Source organism: Chiloscyllium plagiosum, unplaced genomic scaffold, assembly GCF_037043375.1.
Source record: "Chiloscyllium plagiosum isolate Xiang-an unplaced genomic scaffold, Cpla_swu_hap1 HiC_scaffold_27, whole genome shotgun sequence".
Classification (NCBI taxonomy): Eukaryota; Metazoa; Chordata; class Chondrichthyes; order Orectolobiformes; family Hemiscylliidae; genus Chiloscyllium; species Chiloscyllium plagiosum.
Window position 1 is genome coordinate 3,160,088 of NW_028270165.1, and position 17,929 is coordinate 3,178,016.

At 45.3% G+C, this 17,929-nt stretch overlaps 1 non-coding gene across 1 annotated transcript; it reads right to left on the minus strand.

Moving 5' to 3' along the window:
• Positions 1–611: 611 nt before the first annotated feature.
• trnan-guu (transfer RNA asparagine (anticodon GUU)) lies at positions 612–685 on the minus strand. The gene has a single exon. It is a non-coding gene; the product is annotated as a tRNA-Asn (tRNA).
• Between the last annotated feature and the right edge of the window lie 17,244 nt (positions 686–17,929).

Here is a 17,929-nt window from a genome sequence, read left to right on the forward strand (position 1 = left end):
TTTGAATCTTAAAGAAGAAGCCGGGGAGCAAGCTCCCTTTCTTTTCGACGACATTTCTCATTTTGTAGTCGGCAGGGTTCACACCTGCGTGGGGAAATCGCAATGGATTTCAAGTCCATCGCATGAACCACTCGGCCCACGAATACAGAACCACACTGACAACTTCACTTCCCAGGTCTGTGTGCCTTTGGAGCTGAGAAAGAGTGAATCATCGCAGAGTTTGTTTGAATCCAATCACTTCACAGTGTTTCGAAAGAGTTAAATATCTGCACACGGTGTTTGCAGATATTTAGGTGTTTCATCCCAAAAGATGAAATGAACTTTCAGTTAAAAACAAAACTAGAAATTGCAGGAGGAAATCAGCAGGTCAGGCAGCATCCGTGGAAAGAGAATCAGAGGCACCATTTCAGGATTCTGTTTTCTCCGACAGGTACTGTCAAACCTGCCGAGTTTCTCTTTTTGTCTCGGCTTCTCCGCATCCGCAGTCCCTGACGTTCGAAATTAATTCAATTCAGAAACCCCTTTGTGGAGACGATTTCCGTTTGGGGAACATTTTCCTGACCCCATCAAAAGCACACAACTTTGAAACCAAGGAATAACAACGAACACACCGCCCCTGAGTGGGCTCGAACCACCAACCTTTCGGTTAACAGCCGAACGCGCTGACCAATTGCGCCACAGAGACAGGGGACCCCGAGGCTTGCGCCATCGCTTAGGGGAGGCTATTAGCGAATTCATAATTCAGCCACCCCGCCTAGAATTACATTTGGCGTCTATCAGTTTTACTTTTCCATAATAACGCCTGGGAGATTTATTGTGGAGACACCGGGGACAGGCTGGAGACTCATCCACGTCAGGAGGAACTAGCTTTCTTACTCCGGGGCCGTCGCCCTTCGAGCCTTTCAGTGTTTTGCCTGTTCCCGAGTTCTCTCATTGGCTCGGAGACGAGAAGGGGTTTGAATTCCTGATGTGCAGGAACGACAATTCTTTCAATGTCTCAGATCAGTTCATGTCCCGTGAACATCAGAGTCAATCTCCCGGCCTCTTCAACAAGGGGACGGTGTCAGGACAGTCTCTACTCAATCGGACAGTTCATCTTTCATTCTCCTCTAAATCCGCTTCCCAAAGAGTTTCTAAAGATTCACAAAGCTGGAGACTGGGATTTCTGTTTTGCTTCATGAACATTTTTCCATTTCCTAACTGACAATATTTTGCCAAAATCTCTTCCCAATTGTACCCCTTGCGTCATGTCCAGGGATGAGGAATTTCCATTTTGGAGAGACATTCTCAACGTTGGGAATGTTCGCTTTGGAGCAAAGAAGGTTAACTGGAGATTTCCTGGGGCTGTTGGTAATGATGGGAGAAGAAGCGGTGGGAATGGGCAGATTAATGATCAGAAGAACCAATTGCCACTGACAAGAGTCAGTTACCAGAGGACAGGGATTGAAGTTCTTGAATGAAAAGCAGCACTTGTGCCTAATAAACACAGAGAATACTGCAGAAAGCCAAAAGGTCGAGCAGCATCTGTGGAAAGGTAAACAGAGCTGGCGTTATGAGGCTGGTACGTTGTTTGTTCAGAACCAGAGTTACCTGCATGGCAATCAATTCCCAGACATGAGAAAGCGGGACTTTATTGAGACGGGTTTAGTGAAGTTTGAGCGATAATGCAACCAACAGGAAGTCATTTAAAATCGCCAGCGAAGAAAGCATAGTCAGCAGGTTACCACCTTGGGCGGGGGAGCCCCAAAGGATCTCTACGCCAACACCTTAAGTGTTCGGCCACAACTGCACGCCCAAAGTTGTGGTCTAAAATTTCTCATGGAATGGTTCTAACAGGAAAGGTGAGTATTGGGCTTGTCCTGTCCGCGCCATAGCCCCAACGTATCCTGTTCCCCTGGATTTGATCAGGACAAAGGAGGCTGATGGGAGATCGAATTGAACTACACACATGGATGAGTGATAGAGCGGGTGGGAAGGATCCATTCCCATGCATAGAGAGATTAATAATCAGGGCCGAAAATAAGGAGCCACTTCAAGAAATTTGGGGTTCATTCAGCAAAGCTAATGTAGAACTGTTCACAGAAAATTGTGATAAAAGTCTCTCGAGTTATTTTGATGAGAAGTGTTGATGATGCTAATACAATCGGTAGGATGAACGGAGATTGGTAAATGTATTTGGTGACAGTTCTGTTCTAGCCCTGAGAGCGAAACTTGGATCTGAAGGAATAAAAGGGACATTAACAACATCGATCTGAAATTGGATACGTGACAAGAAACAGAGCCATCATTAACAGTTGGCTTTTGAACTGGAGAAGGTTTCTCGTGAAATGAGCTTGAGGCTTGAGGTATGCAAGGTCAAGATAATTTAGGTAAAACACGGAAACGCGATCCTCATTAGCAGACAGTGAAAGGATTACAAGACGCAAATTAAACATTTTCAACAAGTGATACAGTGGACTGGGAAGATAAGTATTATAAACTGTGAACAACAAAGTTGTTGAGCACAACACTTACATTCAAAGACCGAAAACATCCAGGTCCTGATTAATCAGATTGCATTGTGGTGCTTTTCTGCAAAACATCCACTTGCAATGTCCTACAAAAGAGTGACAATACAAATCCCTCTCAGCCCAGGATAGAAAATCCGAAGGGATGAACGTTTGCGGATTTTCTGAAGATTCACAAAGCTAAGACTGGCTTTTGGTGATTGTTCCTTTCCACTCCCAGGAGCCGCAGTGGTTGAAGCGGTGAGTTGGGGAAAGTAAAATGTGCCCGTGAGCAGCGTGTGGGGCTATTTCAGCTTCCCCTCATCTGACAGCGCTGTGACTTGACTCCGATGTTCTCAGGGACATTGACTGACGCGAGACAGTGAAAAGATTCTCATTCCCGCAGATCGGGAATTCAAACCGTATGCCGGCTTCAGGACAATGAGAAAGATTAATTGGGGTGTGTGAAGAAGCTGTGAGCTGCATTTCAAACAGGTAGGTGGAGCAGATGCGTCATCCATTGCGCCCCGGCCCTGTGCGTATCTAACGCCACCATGCTGCAGAGTTCTGACGTTAACACGGACATGTGCAGCAATGGGAACCTTCACAAGGTGAACAACCAAAGATAATCACCGTCACTGATTCCCTTCCACAGGCCCAACTTTGTGAAGCAGCATCTTTCACTGGCAAAGGAAACACCCTTGTCCTCAGGTGCCTGCTTCATTTCGATCACGATTTCATGCCCGTCCCTGTTCTAATCTCATTTCCAAACACTTTCTTCACAGCCTCAAACAAATCTCTGCGGGTATCTGCTTGTTCCACCCGAACAGGCAGTGGGTTGCAGATTCCCACCAGTCCCAATGTGAGTGAAATACTTTTCCCCCTCCACTGATTTGAATCTTAAAGAAGAAGCCGGGGAGCAAGCTCCCTTTCTTTTCGACGACATTTCTCATTTTGTAGTCGGCAGGGTTCACACCTGCGTGGGGAAACCGCAATGGATTTCAAGTCCATCGCATGAACCACTCGGCCCACGAATACAGAACCACACTGACAACTTCACTTCCCAGGTCTGTGTGCCTTTGGAGCTGAGAAAGAGTGAATCATCGCAGAGTTTGTTTGAATCCAATCACTTCACAGTGATTCGAAAGGATTAAATATCTGCACATGGCGAGTCGAGATGTTTCATCCCAAAAGGTGAAATTTCCGTTAAAAACAAAACTAGAAATTGCAGGAGGAACTCAGCAGGTCAGGCAACATCTGTGGAAAGAGAATCAGAGACAACATTTCAAAATTCTGTTTTCTCCGACAGGTACTGTCAAACCTGCCGAGTTTGTCTTTTTGTCTCGGCTTCTCAGCATCCGCAGTCCCTTACGTTAGACATTAATTCAATTCAGAAACCCCTTTGGGGAGAGGATTTCCGTTTGGGGAACACTTTCCTGACCCCATTAAAAGCGTGCAGCTTCGAAGCCAAGGAAGAACAGCAAACACTGCCACCCGAGTTGGGCTTGAACCACCAACCTTTCGGTTGACGGCCGAACGCGCTGAACAAATGCGCCACAGAGACAGGCGTTGGCATCCGCTGTGCCATCGCTTAGGCGAGGCTATTAGTGAATTCATAATTCAGCCTCCCCGCCGAGAATTACTGTTGTTGTCTCCCGCGCAATCTGGCGAGAGATCCCGGCTTTCTTAACTTGACTTGTGCAAAAATGCCCGATTAAACTTCTCAAAAAGAACCTTCGTGAAACGAGGCTGGGCTCCCTGGAGTACGAATGGGACAGGAAGTGAAATGATTGGAGATAGCATTGAACAGGTTGACGTGTTTACTTCCCTAATTTTCTTATCCCTGTGCCAATTGGCACGTGACTTGGGAAGTAATGTTATTACACACACTGGAGCAGTGGGATTTGAACCTGAGCCTCAGGGCTCTATGGGTGACTACAGCTGCACCACAAAAAAAAACCTCCAGTAAATAGGTCCTCTTGAGTTGAATGAGAGGAAACAGCTTCCTCCTCAACATGAGACACGACCACTGTACCCTCCGTGCCCATTACAATAAATTGAGCCGCCTCCTGTTGAATGAATGAGTGGGAACCCCTCTCCGAGCTCCAAGAAGCGGGGGGCCCGGCTGGAGGCTGGATTTGCTCAAGGCTTGTATCTATTAACTTATTTAAATGGTACCTACTGTATGGGGCTATGGTTTACATCAAAACCAGAGGATCATGTCAGAGTGTTTGTTTATATTGAGCAGTTGTAGTTGGTAAAATACACTCCCTGGAGGAGCACCTTCTGTGATGCTGCATTTCCTGCCTTCTGCCCTTCCTCCATTTGCTATCTCTCATCTCGATTTTACATTTTCAGTCAAATTTAATTTCACATTAATCAGCCTTGGTATTCACTGTGTATTATTAATTAATCTGTTGGATTGTTGTAAAACAAAATTAATGGTGTAATGCCAGTAAGTTGTAAAAACAAATCAAGAACTTGTGCTTTTTAAACAAAAAGACGAGTTCAATGGTATTACTGGCATTGTCTCCTTTGAGGATGATGATTATAGTCTGACCAACAAACCATTTCATGCAGTCACCCAGTTTAATTAAAGTCTTTTGGAAAATAATTCTGGCAGGCAAAGATTTATACAACCCAAAATACGGTTGGTAATCATGTGTATTCTTATCTTTTAAGCCGTAACAGAAGGCATGGCGGTTTGAGACTGAAACTTCGCTGGAAAGAATGTAGATTGATGAGGGAAGTCAAAATGGCAGAGTCTTGGGCCACAATCTATCAGTCTGGCTTGATTGCATGAGTGGTGGTGGTTCAAAAGCACCTTCCAAGTCATGACCTCAACCACCAAGAACAGACAAGTGTGAACACAGGCTTCCGACTGCAAGATATATCGCATTGTTTCTTTGTTATTGACCAAAATGCTGGAACTCACTCCTGAACATTGTTGCAGTCCACATCATATTTGTGAAGCAATTTAAGAGGCAGTTGAGCACCACCTTTTCAAGGTGTGTTTGGGAAGAGTTGTTGGCACAGCCAATGACATTCACATCTCATGAAATAGTAAGCAAAGAGCCCACAGTGTTGGGAGGCTGTATGTTAGCATGGATAGAGGATTGGCTAACTACCACAGTTGTGGTAAGGGGCATGTTCAGGATGACAACTTGTAACTCGTGGTGTACCACAGGGATCAGCGCTGGGGCCAACATTATTTACAATATATATACGAATTACTTGGATAAGTAAAGTGAAGGTACTATTGCTAAATTTGTAGAAGAGACAGTTGATGTGAAAGCAGGTGGTGAGGATGACATTAGATATCTGGAGAGGGATATAGACAGGTTAAGCAAATGAGCGAAAGCTTGGCAGATGGGAAAATGAGGTAATACAGTTTGTCAGGAGGTGAAGAAATGAATATTAATGGAGAAAGCTTTAGAATAGAGGGATTTGGAATCACGTCCACGAATCTCTTCATCCAATTTCAGTGAGTAATAGGGAGGCAAATGGGAGGTTGGCCTTTTCAATAGAGTAGAAATGTAGGGAGGTTATAGTGAACCTATGTCAGGCATTAGTCAGGCCACAACTGAATACTGTGAACAGTTTAGGGCCCTTTACCTGTAGGAAAGATATATTGGCATTGGAGGCAGTCCAGAGAAGGTTGACCATGATGATACCAGGGATGGAAAGAACGTCTTATGAGGAGAACTGAATAGTTTGGGCCTGTGCTTATTAGAAGTTGGAGAATTAGAGGTAACCTTATTGTCACGTACAAGATTCTGAGGAGACTTGACAGGCTCGACGTGGAAAAGTGGGTGAGTCTGGAACCAGAGGAAGTAACCTCCAAATAAGAGATTGCATGTTTAGGACAGATAGGAATTTCTCCTGAGGGCAGTAAATCTGTGGAACTTGATACTACAGAGGGCTGTTGAGCCTGGGTTGTTACGTGCATTCAAGGCTGAGATAGATTTTTTTTTAAATCAGTAAGCGAATTGAGGATTATGGGGAAATGGCAGCAAAATGGAGTAAATGTTTCCCAGAATAATCGTGATCTGAACAAATGGCAGAGTCAACTCAATGGGCTGAATTGAATAGTAAATAGTAATTCTGTTCACCGAGCTGGAAGTTTTTGTTGCAAACATTTCGTCCCCTGGCTAGGCGACATCATCAGTGCTTGGGAGCCTCCTGCGAAGCGCTTCTTTGATGTTTCCTCCGGTGTTTATAGTGGTCTGACCCTGCCGCTTCCGGTTGTCAGTTTCAGCTGTCCGCTGTAGTGGTTGGTATATTGGGTCCAGGTCGATGTGTTTGTTGATGGAGTTTGTGGATGAATGCCATGCCTCTCGGAATTCCCTGGCTGTTCTCTGTCTGTCTTGCCCGATGATAGTAGTGTTGTCCCAGTCGAATTCATGTTGCTTGTTGTCTGCGTGTGTGGCTACTAAGGATAGCTGGCCGTGTCGTTTCGTGGCTAGTTGATGTTCATGTATGCGGATTGTTAGCTGTCTTCCTGTTTGTCCTATATAGTGTTTAGTGCAGTCCTTGCATGGTATTTTGTACACTACATCCGTCTTGCTCATGTTGGGTATCGGGTCCTTCGTTCTGGTGAGTTGTTGTCTGAGCGTGGCTGTTGGTTTGTGTACCGTTATGAGTCCTAGGGGTCACACAACAACGAGCACCCGAGCGACAAATCTTCGCACAAACTTTGAGTAAATAGTAAGGAGGAAAAGGATGCAACTGTCAATTACAGACCAGTCAGTGTTGGAAGCCTAGAGATTGGAGGGAGTTGGTGGCATTTGGGCATTGTTACTGGATTTAACATCTGGAGTTTCAAATTGATGCTGCTATGGCCCCGATGCAATTTGAAATCAATTTATGTATCTGGAATATAAACTTATCGCTGCTTTAGTGATCTTATCAATTATCATAAGTACCTATCTTGTTCACTAATAACCTTTTTTTAAGGAAGGAAATCTTCAGTCCTTTCCCAGTTTGGTGAATGTGTCACTCTTGATCCAAAGTCATGTGGTTGACTCTTAACTGCCCTCTGAATTGGCACTTGGTTATTTTTTGGGAGACGAAGTGTCACGTTCCATGAATGAATAAAGAAAAATATTCAGGACAAGATTGTCAATGTCACTGTCAGTGAAGGGAAGATTGCGATCTAGTGATACTGGTTAAGTAGCCCAAAGATCTCGGTCTTCTGAGAACAAAAATTAAAATCCCATCATGGATGCTAGTGGACTTTATTTTCAACGAATAAAAAGATCTGGAAATGAGAGTTTATCTCTGCACTGGCAACCAGGAAACCATTATTGGCTAAGACAATGAATTGCAGCTGTTGGAGATCAGCAACAAAAGACACAATTGCTGGGGAAATGCAGCAGGTCTGGCAGCATCTGTGGAAAGAAAACAGTTAATGTTTTGAATCCAGCCTAATTTTGAAAGGCCACCGGACTCAAAACAGTAACACTGTCGTCTCCTCATAGATGCTGCCAGAACTGTTGTTTTTGTCCAGTCATGACAGAGTGTTGTGAAAGTGTTCTTTTAGGGAGGGAAATCTACCACTGACAACTCTTCACACGCGTGCACACGCTCACATCATGTGACTCCAGACCTACTACAATGTGGTTGACTCTCAACTGCCTTTTCGCAGGAAGCCAATCGCTCAGTCCAAAGGCCATGAGGAATGGGGAGCAAATGTTGGACGTGCTAGCAACAATCCCATCCCTCAAAATATTTTCTTATGTATTTTAAAGCATAGGTTAATGAAGGACAACCAAAACAAACTGCTTTGGGAAAGTCATGCCCAACTAACCTGATTTGCTTGTAGTTATAAATATTGTTTTAAAATCCTCTTCAGAGAGGACATTGGTTCCATCATTGTTGCAATGCTGCATGCAATTTCTGTGCTTTCTGCTACAGGAAGGGTGTTGTGAAACTTGAAAGGGTTCAGAAAATATTTACAAGGATGCTGCCAGGGTTGAAGGGTTTGAGCTACAGGAAGAGGTTGAATAGATTGGAGCTATGTTCCCTGGAGCTTTGGAGGCTGAGGGGTGACATTAAAGACATTTATAAAATCATGAGGGACATGGGTAAGTTAAATAGGCAAGGTCTTCTCCCTTGGGGTGGGGAAGTCCAAAATTAGAGGGCATAGGTTTAAAGTTAATGGCAAATGGAGTTTAATATAGATAAGTGTGAGGTCTTACATTTTGTATAGTCAAATCAAGGTAGGAATTTCATGGTGAATGGTAGGACCTTAAGGAGTGTAGTGGAACAGAGGGATCTTGGAGTACAGGTTCACAGTTCTCTGAAAATGGAGTCACAGGTAGAAATTGTTTGGCACACTGGCCTTCATCAGTCATGGCATTCAGTATAAAATACCGAATTAGATTTGAGATAAGCACCAAATCTGTTTCATATGCAGTAATTCAAACCAAGGTTCATAGCTCCTAGAAAGTGGAGTCATGGGTAGACAGGTCGGTGAAGAAGACTTTCGGCATGCTTGCTTTCATCAGTCAGAGCACTGAGTACAGGAGTTGGGATGAATTGTTGCAGCTGTCACAGATTCCACACAACAACACAAGACGTGACCCTGCCCTCCCCTGACTGACTGTCCCTTTGCATATCAGGGGGAAGACACCCCTTTAATTGTGATGATCAGACAACATGCCATCCTTCAAAACAAGGTCTGCGTTCACAAATATTTGGACAGAGGAAAGAAGTTCTAGTCTGGGTGAAGATCAATCTTCATTGCGTGAGAGAGAGAGAGAGAGAGAGAGAGAGAGAGAGAGAGAGAGAGAAAGAGCAGCAGCAGCTTCAGGCGTTCATGGTCCAACTTCTGAAAATACCTTGTCTGATTTGCAGTTGTTTATGGGCTTGTAATATCGAACTGCAGCATATTGTAGATCTTCAGTAAGCCCTGCAAGTGCTTCTATGTGGTCTGAAATTTATCGTACAATTCTTGTATTTCCTATGTATCTGTATCCAGCTTCACCTTAATTGTATTCCCCTCTTTAGCTCTTTTCCCCCATCCTCACCCCTCCACACATCAGCATATCATTAGACTATAGGAGCAGAAATTATGCCATTCAGCCCATCGAGTCTGCTCCACCATTCAGTCATGGCTGATAAGTTTCTCAACCCCGTTCTCCCTATAACCTTTGATCCTCTTGATACTCAAGAAAATATATTCAATGATCTTACCTCCACAGCCTTCCGGGGCAGTGAATTCCATCGATTACCACTCTCTGTCTGAAGTTTTCCTTATTTCTGTTCTAAAACGTCTTCCCTTTACTTTAAGGCTGAGGAGGAGGCATAGAGGAGCGTGGTGTGCACTTGTAAACTCCAGAACTTCCCAAACTTCACGAGTCAACAATAACGCTTTCTGGAGCAAGAAATGAAAGGGCTGACGAGAAACTGTGACACCACAGGAAGTGAAATTAGGCCATTCAGCCCATTGAGTCTGCTCCACCATTCACTCATTCTTGAGTATCAAGGGGCTCAAACGTTACGGGAGAATGGGGTTAAGAAACATATCAGCCATGATTGAATAGCAAAGCAGATTCAATACGATAAATGGCTTGTTAACCATCCCTGGGAAGAAGGAGGCAACACAATAAGTTGTTTCTTGGGACAGGTAAGATAATGTTATTTTACAATGGTGTGACAAAAGGACAATTAATTCTGCCTGTGGAAGGAAAGCCCTGACATGGAGGGGTTAATTGCAGGGCAGGCTGTTTCAAACAGACAGCTAACCCTCAAGGATAAGAAGGTAAACTACAGACCTGAGGTCTCCAGCAATGTGAGGTGATGTTAGAGTCTTAAAAAAAAGTCACACCACAGATTTGAAATTGAGGAAACGCCACCAAAATTCAACTCCAGAATGATAAAGCAGCAGCAGTACTTAAAAGAATAATACTGCATCAAACCCCTGGACACTTCCAGAGATGGGCACTGTCGGTGGAAACCCAGTTAAATTCAGCCATCAACTGGGTGATAGCCATATTTGGGGGGGGGGGGTGGTGAAGCTGAATGAACTTGAGAGGTTTTATTTGTAGTTGCTACGTGCAATAAAGTGCAAATAATTGTTTCAGCATTTGATTGTCTGTGCGGTTTCTGAGTCAGGAGCCAAATTAAGGTGATTCACCCACAACCACACCAAGAGGCTGGGATTAATATTGACTCCATTGCATTCAAGAGAATGTCATCAATACTGTTATAAAGCGAAGGCTGAGCCCCGCCCCACCACTCTGCAAGATCTCAAACCGAAACGTCCAAAGAGTGGCACGTTGTCCTTTAATCTGTAAAGTCAGTGTGATAAGTGGTGTAACCTGCTGTAGTGATAAAAGTAAATCCCTGACACTTTAAAATCGACAATCAGCAATTTATTTAACCAACTCTCACGGTGAACAAATGAACAAAACTACTAACAAACTGAATAAATCCTTCCTAACTACTGAGTATTCTGGAATAAATCAAGATTCTTCTGGTATGCTGTTCCAATCAATGCATGTCCCACTCAGATAACACATAATAGAATTTAATCTCTCAGATTACAACCAGGTTATGTGTCTTCCGGAATATTCTGTGCCATCTTCTGTCGGGGATGCCTCCTCCGATTCCTCTGTCAGGAATGCCCTTCTCTATTTTTCTAAATGATGCTTTCTCTCATACACAGATGACTGAGAGCACCAATTCTTTATGATAGGATTGGTCCTGTTGTCAAAACTTTAGGATTTAAATTTAATAAGTTTTTGGTAGCCAATGGGCTGATTTAAATTGATTGGTGAAATTGCAAATGTGTTTTCTTGTCCTGCTAACTGTACAGCCCTTTGATACAAATGTTTCAGTTCAGGTGCTTTTTGTTGTGATCATGCTGCTCCTTTAAGAAGATGACGATGTTGGTTTATTTTCAGGAGGGGTTGTAAATGGCTTCCCATTCATCCAGGTTTAAGGTTTTCGCTAATGGTTAACAGATACTGGCTAAGGCAACAATCCGGGAAAAGGGTTTGACACTTTTTTTTCCTAAAACACTTCTACAATGAAAGGGCAGTTGTCCCATTCTTTTCCCCTGCTTTTGGTTTTAGCAAGCAGTCTGTCTGAAGCTGCTGCAGGAAGAGATGTTTCCTGATTCAACAGATGTTTCTGGCTGACTCTAAAGCTTCAGGGAAAATAGTACCAGCGTATTCAGCCTCTCCCTGTTGCTCTAACCTTGCAACCCGGGCAACATCCTTCCAAACCTTTTCTGAACCCTTTCAATTTTCACAATGTCTTAAAAAGACGTCTACTTTGCTCGACTAATGTGGGAGAATTTTCTGCATGACGCGTTGTGTCTGAAAGAGCCCTCCCCTGTGCTGTGACAGAGCTGCAGTGACTTTCAAAAGCCTGACAAATGCGGTTATCAGTCAAAGATTCATTGGGAGAAGCTTCTCAATCACATCTGTAAATGGAGAAAGTGTTTTTCATAATGAGACATGAATAAAGGGCTGCATTAATCTTTTGTTCTGAAGATTTACTCATACATCTCAAAACAGAGCATTTGAACCCGGTCACAAGAAGTCTACGGGAATATAAGACACCAATGCCTATTTCCTGACCAGGACCGACTTTACACAGAAAACATGGACATTTTAAATGAATGGGGTGCCATTCGTTTTAAGATCAGGTGAACTTAAGAGGCACACCATTGGCTTAGAAATGAGAGATCCTTGACACACTCACAGCCAAAATCATCACTGTCATTATTATCAAATTAGAATTTAGGCTGGATAGGCTGGGATGTTTTTCCACTGGAGCAGAGGAAGTTGAGAGGCAATATTTTCAAACCATGAGGGGTAGATTTGGGTTAATGGTAGCTGTCCCTTCCCTAGGGGGAGGATTTCAAGTCCAAGGACGCGTTTTTATGGCGAGAGGAGAAAGATGGAAGAAAAAATGTGGGGCAAAATATTTACAGAGTGTAGTTCGCCTGGGGAAACAGCTGCCAGTGGAAGTGGTTGAAACAGGTACATTAACAATATTGAAAAGACGTTTCAAAAAATACATGGGTAGGAAAGCTTGAGAAGGATATGGGCCAAGTGCAGGGAAATGAGGTTAGTGTTGACAAACATTTTGGTCAGCATGGACCAGTTTGAGCTGAATGGCCTGTCTCTGTGCTATAGTACTCTGTGACTGGCGTCTCTTCGTAACTCTGACAATGTTGAGTTTTCACATGAACCAGGAAAAAGTGAGGACTGCAAATGCTGGAGATCAGAGTTGAGAGTGTGGTGCTGGAAAAGCACAGCAGGCCTGACAGCACCCGAGTAGCAGGAGAATCGATGTTTCAGGCGGAAGGGCAGCCAGATGAATATCTCACTAAATCATGCTGAATAAAATCTGATCTCATCCGTCAACTCTGATGTGGAGGTGCTGGAGGTGGACAGGTCAGAAGTCACACAACACCAGGTGACAATCCCAATAGATTGGTTTGAACTCATGAGCTTTCGAAGCACTGTTCCTTCATCAGGTGAAGTGATGAAGGAGCAGCACTGATGAAGGAGCAATGCTCCCAAAGCTTGGGATTTCAAATAAACCTGTTGGACTGTAACCTGGTGTTGTGTGACTTCTGACTTCAACTTCTTCAACTGCGCATTCATGTTGAACTTGATGGGACACTTTATCCAACTCGGCGTAGTTAACTCATATCGCTTGGAGGGGTTCATTTGAAACCTTTCAGGAGGCGAATTCAACAAGATTGAATTATTCAAAGTTACTCAATTCTAAACTTACATCAGGACCACTAGTCATTGAGAGGTACAGCTTGGAAACAGATCCTTCAGTCCGACTCGTCCACGCTGCCCAGATATTCTAAATTAATCTAGTCCCATTTGCCAGCACTTGGCCCAAATCCCTCTAATCCTTTCTATTCATGTCCCCAACCAAATGTCTTTTAAATTCTAACAGCTTCCTCCACTTCCTCTAGCAGCTTGTTCCATACACGCACCACACTGCATGAAAAGTTTTCCCTTTCGGTCCCTTTTAAATCTTTCCCCTTTCACTCTAAACCCATTCCCTCTAGTCCTAACAACATCCTGATAAATCATTTCTGATGGAGTTGTCAACGTTTCGGGTAGAACCCTTCTTCAGTCCTGAGGGATAATACCTGAAATGCTAACTTCTCCACCTCCTGGTGCTGCCTGCCTTGTTGTGCCCAGCCTCCTGTTTGTCTATTTTAGATTCCAGCATCTGCAGTTTTTTATTTTGTCTCTAACAGATGGTGGAGCAGATTCGATGGGTCAAAATATCCTAACTTCTGCTCCAATAGTCTTGTGGTCGTAGGTTTGTGTGGGTCCTGGGCTCAATGAGCAGCAGCGCCCACTGGAAGCAACGTTCACAGAATCATAGAATCACTACAGTGAGGAAACAGGTCCTTCTGCCCAACAAGTTCAGAGCGACCCTTTGAAGAGTAACTCACCCAGATACATTTTCCTACCCTATCACTCTGCACTACCCCTAACTAAGGCACCACACCTACACATTCATCAACACTATGGGACTATTTAGCTTGGCCAATTCGCCCAAACATGCGCACGTTTGGACTTTGGGAAGACACTGCAACATGCAGAGGAAACCCACGCAGACACAGCGGGGAATTACATGCAAACGCCACACTGACAGTCACCCTGAGGATGGAATTAAATCTGGGTCCCTGGCGCTATGAGGCAGCAGTGCTAACCACTGAGCCACCACCCCCCCTTCCCCCCCCAGTAGAAAACAAAAAAGCCTACCAACTCTCCCACTACCCCCACTGTCAGAAAGGGCAGGAGGTTCTGTCCTGGGGGTGACCCTCAGCAGCGTTACCGGCAGAATCTGATTGTTAGGAGCATTGGTGCTTCCGCTGGTGCTTGTTCAAGCTGCAGGACATTGTGAACCTCTGCCCACACTTGGGGCAGGCAAACGGCCTCTCCCCAGTATGGAACCGCTGGTACGTCAGTAGAGTGGAGGAGACAGCAAAGCCCTTCTCGCACTCGAGGCAGGTGAATGGCCTCTCCCCAGTGTGGACACACCGGTGTGTCAGCAGGTGGGAGGGTTGGGTAAAGCCCTTCCCGCACACAGAGCAGCTGAAGGGCCTTTCCCCAGTGTGGACCCGCTGGTGCTTCAGCAGGTCGGAAGAGCGTGTAAAGCACTTCCCGCAGACAGAGCAGGTGAATGGCCTCTCGCCGGTGTGGACCCGCTGGTGGGTCAGCAGGTCAGAGGAATCGCTGAAGGCCTTCCCACATTTGGGGCAGGGGAAGGGCTTCTCACCGGTGTGGACCCGCCGGTGAATCACGAGGTGGGAGAAGCGAGTGAACACCTTCCCACAATCGGGGCAGCGGAAGGGCCTCTCCCCTGTGTGCACCCACTGGTGCCTCATCAGGGCGGAGGAATCGTTGAATGCCTTCCCACACTTGAGGCAGCTGAAGGGCCTCTCCCCTGTGTGAACCCGCAAGTGCCTCAGCCGGGCGGAGGAATCGCTGAAGCTCTTCCTGCACAGAGGGCAGCTGAAGGGCCTCTCCCCTGTGTGCACCCGCCAGTGCCTCAGCAGGGCGGAGGAATCACTGAAGGCCTTCCCACACTCAGGACACGAGAATGGCTTCTCCCTGGTGTGACTGCGCTGATGTGTCTCCAGGGCAGACGCGACACGGAAGCCTTTCCCGCAGTCGCCACACTTCCATGGTTTCTCCATGGCCGAAGCTACAGTTGCACACAAACGCGTGTATGTCCCCTCCCTGCCTTGAATTCCTCTTTTCAGGCCAGATAACTGTTTCAGGCTCGACACTCAGTGCGTTGCTGCAACAGTAGGGGCTCTCTTCCAGTCCCACTGATGCTGAAAACGTACTGAAACAGGAACCAATTGGATCACAGTTGAAAATTGTTGCAGTCCTGATGGATTGAGTGACTCACAAATGCTGGAGAATCAGAGTCGAAAACTGCAGGTCAGGCAGCATCTGAGGAGCAGGAGAGTCAATGGTTCAGGCATATGCCTTTCATCTGTTGATTTTGAAACTTCATCTTCATATCGAATACTCTGAAAAGAGATTACAAAAGTCATCACTGTCAGTCCAGGGTAGAAATTCAGAACAAGCAATTCTACTTTCTGCAGAACATTCTTTTCTTTTGTTATTCCACAAAACTGAAAGCACCATCCTTCTCTCTCTCTCCCTCTATTCTCACTCCATTCTAATTTTCCTGAAAGTGCTGATTCAGGATCTGACAGGGACAGAAGAGCAGAACAGTCACAACTGACATCTTTCTGAATTTTGGATCCCTCCACCTGAAAATTAATATCTTCCACGACATTGGGATCCTGTTGAGAGTGAGCAGGTCTGATTTTTGGTAGTAAAAATTAGAGTGCGTTACATTGTGGAAACAGGCCCTTCGGGCCAACAAGTCCACATGGACCCGCCGAAGCGCAACCCACCCATACCCCTAACCTAACACTGCGGGAAATTTAGCATGGCCAATTCACCGAAACTGCATATTTTTGGATTGTGGGAGGAAATTGGAGCACCCGGAGGAAACCCACGCAGACACGGGGAGAACGTGCAAACTCCACACAGTCAGTCGCCTGAGGTGGGAATTGAACCGAGGTCTCTGGCGGTGTGAAGCAGCAGTGCTAACCACTGTGCCACCGTGCCACCCTTGTGTGTAATGTGTAAATTCAGGATGAACCTGCAATGCAACTTCTTGGCAATCAATCAGACACAAAATGGTTCACGTGCCCCCACAGGAGTTTTTGAATGAAACATCAAGGCTTTGACACCAGAGAGAAATTGAACAGACTGGCGTGGCAAACCAGAGTCATCTAGATATACAGCACAGAAACAGGTCCTTTGGTCCACTGGTCTATGCTGACCAGATATCCTCGCTGAATCTGGTCTCATTTGCCAGCATTTGGCCCATATCCCTCTAAACCCTTCCTATTCATAAACCGATCCAGATGCCTTTTAAATGTATCATAATTATACCAGCATCTACTACTTCCTCTAGCAGCTCTTTCCTTCCACGCGCCATCTTCTGCATGAATTGCCCCTTAGGTTCCTTTTAAATTCCTCGCCCCCTCCCCGGGCCACTTCACCCTAAACCTATTACTCTATAGTTCTACACTCCCAGAGAAAAGCCCTTGTCTATTTACCCTATCCATTCCTCTCTTGATTTTATAAACAATGGAAGCATCAACGGCTCAGGGCGGGGATGGGGAGGGGGGTGGGGGAAGGAAGCCGAATGTGCTGGAGCCAACGTTGAAGAAGAGGACACAAAACCTTGAAGCTGCAATGAGGAATACTGCATGTGCTGTACTTGTACCTGTTGATTTTATTTGTGGGAATCAAGTGCATTTTAAAAATAAAAACAAACAAGATATCTATCCCTCCCCTTTCCCAATCTCCTAATGCTGTCCTGGACAAAGAGTGAGAGAATTGGGAGCAGGAGTTGGCCATTTGAGCCTGCACCAACACTGAACACATCATAACTGAATATGAATATACCTACAGCCAGGTGGATAGATTGGGTTTTCTTTCACTGGAGCAGAGGAGATTGAGAGGTGACCTTTTCGAGGATTATAATATCATGAAGGGTACAGATGAGGTGAAAGGCAGGTGTCCTTTCCCTAGGGTGGGGCTTTCAAAATTAGGGAGCAAATTTTGAAGGGGAGAGGAGAAAGATTTTAAAAAGACATGAAGAGATCCACTTTTTTCTCACAGAGAGTGGTTTGTGTGTGGAATGGGTGTCCAGAGGAAGTAGTGGATGCAAGTACAGTGAAAATGTTTAAAAGACATTTGGAAATGTACATGAATAGGAAAGGTTCGGAGGTATATGAGCCAATCACTGGCAGATAGGACTAGTTGGGTTTGAGAACATAGTCAGCATAGACTAGTTGGACCGAAGAGTCTGTTTCTGTGCTGTATGACCCTGTCGCTGTCGGTACTGATCGTAAAACCATTTTCTTGGAAATCCAAGATGGCGGTGGTTTGAGTGGTCTGCTGTGCTGGGCTCTGTGCCATACACCCGGAAAGGTGGACTTTTACCCCTCCCCCCACCTCTTTAACCATCCGTAGAAGAAAACAATTGCTAATATCAACTTACTGAACGTCTGGAGCTGCTATAATTGTGGTTTGACAGCTTTCGGACCAGAATGAAAGCAAATGAAGGAAAGGGGCCGACAGGGGTGCAGCAGGCAGGGCACTCCCCTACTGCATCGGGGGTGCCTGGATCCATTGCTCAAACTCCCAGGGCAGTCCCTTTGGGTTTAATGGGACAGCAGCAGTTACTCTCAGAGTTTACCAAACTCTGAGAAAAGATTGAAGCAGCGGTGGAACCACTATCTGCCACGCTGGAAAAGCATGGAGCAGGAAATTCAAATGTTGGCCCTAAGAGAATAGGCAGCAGAGGAGAGGACCGTGGCATTGGAGACCGTGGCGGAGGTCTCAGGAGGG